This window comes from Pseudorca crassidens, chromosome 18 (genome assembly GCF_039906515.1).
Source record: "Pseudorca crassidens isolate mPseCra1 chromosome 18, mPseCra1.hap1, whole genome shotgun sequence".
NCBI lineage: Eukaryota > Metazoa > Chordata > Mammalia > Artiodactyla > Delphinidae > Pseudorca > Pseudorca crassidens.
The window spans coordinates 44750426-44754875 of NC_090313.1; the positions used below are offsets into that span (position 1 = coordinate 44750426).

Sequence of the window (4450 nt, forward strand, 5' to 3'; positions counted from 1 at the left end):
ATGAAGAATGAAAGTGATGATAGCGGACATCTTTATATACTTGTGATCTATTTGTATTTTATCATCTGGCATGTTTCTGCAGGTTTTTCTTAACACTTATAATTGAATTAAAGAAGTTCTTTTCTGCTCTTACTGTGCGAAAAAATTGTTGGTGATGGTATTGTTAGTTTGGTTTTGGTTTTAATGATGAAAGTGTCGATTTTTGTTTTATAAAATGCTTTTTCTGAATCTTCTGAATTTACTTTTCTCATCTTGGCAGGAGATGAAAGTTTTCTCCTTTGTTCTTAACAGAACAAATTAATGTAGTGAATTACATTAATTGATTTCCCAATGTTAACTCAATCTTGTGTTCATGAATTAAATTCAGTTTGGTTGAATGGATGATACATTATGCATTTTATGTATTGTTGTACTTGGTGTACTAATCTTTTGTTTAGGATTTTTGTATCTGTGTTTATGAGATACTTCTGACTATAGTTTTTCTTTCTTATAATATCCTTGCCAGGGTTTTATGTAAAGTAATGTGGTCTCAAAACAACAAGTTCTTTTTTTTTTCTCTCATCTGAAAGAGTTCATAGAAATATTAATATTCTTTCTTTCTTAAATATTTAAAAGAATCCATAGATGAAACCATCTGGGCCTGTAGATTGAGGGAAAGTTTTAAATTATAAATTCACTTTGTTCAATAGATCAAGGGCAACAGAGACCTTCTTCTTGCTTCCCAGTTTGTCCTTAAGTCTCAAGAATTGCAACATTCTAACACAGAATGTTCCAATGTCTTTGGAACTCTTTCTGAATCTTCAGCTACCGTGGTAGCAGTAGTAAAACAGCTAGACTAGAAACACTAGTATAAAGAAGAAGCCGGTACATAGTTACATAAAATACTTTCTCAATTAAATTATAGATGAAGTTGATCAAATGGATCTTTCACTCTCATAAAGTTAAAAACAAAGAAATTGAAAATTTTCACATAGATCCTCTTAATTTTACATTAACTCTCATTCCATGCCATTATAATTTTTTTTTTTTTACTATTTTATTAAGTTAGAGAGTTATGACTGTGTGAGAAAAATACTTTTGCAATCTTATTAAACAGATATAATGTAAATAGCTGGTAAGAAATCTGGCACAGTGAATAAACTGGTAAATCTTTATGAAGGTGAGTGGTTTGGGATTATACATATTATTATATATTCTATTTTCAAGTTTATACCTTAAGCCAATTATAAATTTATAAGTATAAATAGTTAAAACATTGTGACATCTATTTAATATAGTAATATTTAAATGTTTTAATATTTCACCAAAAGTTTACATTTTAAAAAATTATAAAAATACTCTTGTTTTATATTCTAACAGTGGACATATATTGGATAATCTAAAAATTTACCTTATATAGGATTATTGGAATTAAAATGTGTCCAATGCTATTTCCTTAGTATAATTTACAAATTAACCTAATACTGATTATTGAGTATATTATTGTTTCAGTGATCTTAAAATCATTTAAAGTATTTTCACCTTTAATTGTACAGTGTTTACTAGTACTTGTTAATTCCTAGGTTATGATAATTAGAAGTTATTTTGCTTATAACAAAAATCAATCTTATAAATTAATTTTAATAATTTAGATGAAAGCAAGGACTAAATACATATTCACTAATAGTATAGACAGGTATCTAATATGACCTTACTTTTTAATTATATTTTTTTCTTAAAAAACATACCAAAAACCAGCCAAACACTATGTATAGCACCCATTATATCATTAGAGTCACCAGCATATGACATCACTATTGATGACATAAAATCTTGACAAGTTGTTTTCTAGTACTAAGAGGAATCAGCCTTGCAGGGAATTCAGAGACGAGAGAAATGTATGTGAATATTTGTTTAAATTTGTAATATTACTACTAATGCCTAGGTAAATATGGTAAAAATTATAGTGTATAACTTCTTTAAAAAATATTTTCTAGTTCTCACAAAGCAAGACATTTTCTAAAAAAATAGATGGTATTTTTCCACACCAATAGCAGATGATTTAATTAAAATAATGAATATATTAGTGAAAGATTAATAGTTGATTATACATAGTTTAGCTCAGAGTTTAGCTTAGTTTAACACATAACAATTCAACACATTAACTTTTATCTGGCATCTAGATTCAATATGTAATCTAGAATTATTACTGTGTAATTTTTGTGTGTTGAGATTTAAACTTATTCAGTTTTTTTATATCAACCTAATAGTTAATTTGCTGACTTCTCTTCATAAATTCACTTTTTTTTCCCCTCCAGTGAGCCTCGCTGAGCCTTCTTAGATCCCTGCTGGGTTTACTATTTGTGCAAGTCAACCAACAGCCAGTTCTATACAAACACATTCTCAACAAATCTAGGACCTTTTTTATTCCAAATATCATTAGTTCACCTTTGGTTGAACCCAGCACACCAGGAGTTTATATACTCTTCTCAGATAAAACACTAAGAAACAATGGTTGTCTCTGAATTTAAAAGACGGAAGACACTGCATTTGTTTTCCTCTTGTACCCAAGATCAAAACAAGCTCAAACGTGGATCTCAGGAGGTGGGAAAAAACCTTCAGAGAGACAATAAGGTGTCCAGGGCTGAGAACAAGGCTCTCAGAAAAGAAAACAAGTCCCTCTGGGGAGAAAACAAAGCCCTTCGAGGAGAAAACAAAGCTTTCCGAATGGGCAATCAGTTAATCCGGGGGGAGAACCAGTCCCTGAGACAGCGAAACCAGCTGCTGTGTATGTTTAAAAGTGTGATTTTAGAAAATCAAAAACCACCTGGGGAAAAAAGTCAACGCCTTGAACACAGAAAGTAAGTCTTATTGGCAACAGAATCGAGCCCTGGAAGTTCAGATCAAGGCTCTCAGGGAACAGGAGAAAGCATTCCAGAATGAGGCGAAAACACTTCAAGAAATAAGTTCTCTACATGAGGAGATCAATGCCCTACAGCATCAGGAATGTGCGATCAGGATGGAGCAACAGGCCCTGATGGAAGAAGGACTTGCACTGGAGATGGAAGAACAAGCTCTGTGGAAGGAGGAACAAGCCCTTTGTGAAGAGAACAAGGCTCTGAGAGAGGAGAACAGTGTTTTTCAAGAGGAGGGAAAGGCCCTTCTGGAAGAGGCGAAGGTCCTAGAGGAGTGGAACAAGATTCTTCAGGAGAAAGACAACAAACATGCTGGCTGGAAAAATGCACAATTAAAAAGTAAAGCAGGAGAAGTGTGACTTGAAGATGTAACCAGCAAACCATGAATATCATTGACATTCCAGAAAAAAAAAAAATTCAAACTTTTGAAGGTGAAATACTATTAGTGGTGTTGGAGTAGGAAGCTTGGAAATGTACAGAATCTGGTCCTGGAAACCAAATAAAGTCCTGAAAAGTTGGAAAAAAAAAAGTTTCTTTAGGTTTACTTAAATTGTACAGCACTATTGGTGGTAAATATTATTTTAGAATGGAAAAGATGTGTTACTCAAAACGTGACACTGAATGGACCAGCTAGGTTTGCCCTTTAGTTTCAGAGAAATTGGGTGAATATTGTAAGAAATCAACATCACAAAGGAAAACTTGTCTTAAAACCTGCTCTTAGAATTATGAAAAATATAGTGAAATATAAAACTTTGCATCCTTCATATGTATTGTGAAAAAAATGTTTTGTAGAAGAATATTCTGCTTTATGCTTATTCCAATAATCTAATTGAGGAGGCCAATAAAATACTAAGAAGAATTTTTAAAATATGTGAGTGTTCACAGACTTCCCACTATTTTTTCTCTGTTATTTTCTTCCTTTTGCTTGCTGGGAGGGTGCCATGCTCTCTAATAAATGTATTAATGAGAGAAAAGGGACTGAGAGAACAAAGTTCCCTAAACTCATAATAGGGCTTGTGGAGTTTGGAATGTGAATCTGTGGGATGGTCCCTATTCAGTGGAAACTGGGGAAGGAAGAAATGGATTTTTCAGATGTATTAATGTTGACAAGTGATCTAATTGAATGCTCTTTTTAAAAAATAATTCTGCAAAAACTAAGTCACATGGACTTATGGATTTATTAGAGTACATAGATATTTGCAGAACACTAGGTTACAAACTGCTACAGTGTACCTTATTTTTCATCATCGTAGATTTTGAGCATTTAATATAGTATAAACATTTAATGGATTTTATTGAAATCATAGCTCATTCTGATTCTTGTCTAGTGTTATGTAATAGGAATATAAGAAAAGTATAGGAAGAAAAGACTTTCCTTTTCCCTAGATACTGCCACATCTGCAAAATGTCAACATACACTTATTAAACACCTTTAATTAGCATTCTCCTAAGCAATACAGATACATTTAAATATAAAAAGTGAAACAAGACATGTTCCCTGATTTTAAGGATTCCACAACCTGTGAAGAAAGATAAAGATTATTCCTTAAGAGAGG

At 32.0% G+C, this 4450-nt stretch overlaps 1 pseudogene; it reads left to right on the forward strand.

The window, feature by feature from the left end:
- The first annotated feature begins 2490 nt into the window (after window positions 1–2490).
- On the forward strand, window positions 2491–3230 carry LOC137211058 (coiled-coil domain-containing protein 70-like; annotated as a pseudogene).
- The last annotated feature ends 1220 nt before the right edge of the window (window positions 3231–4450 follow it).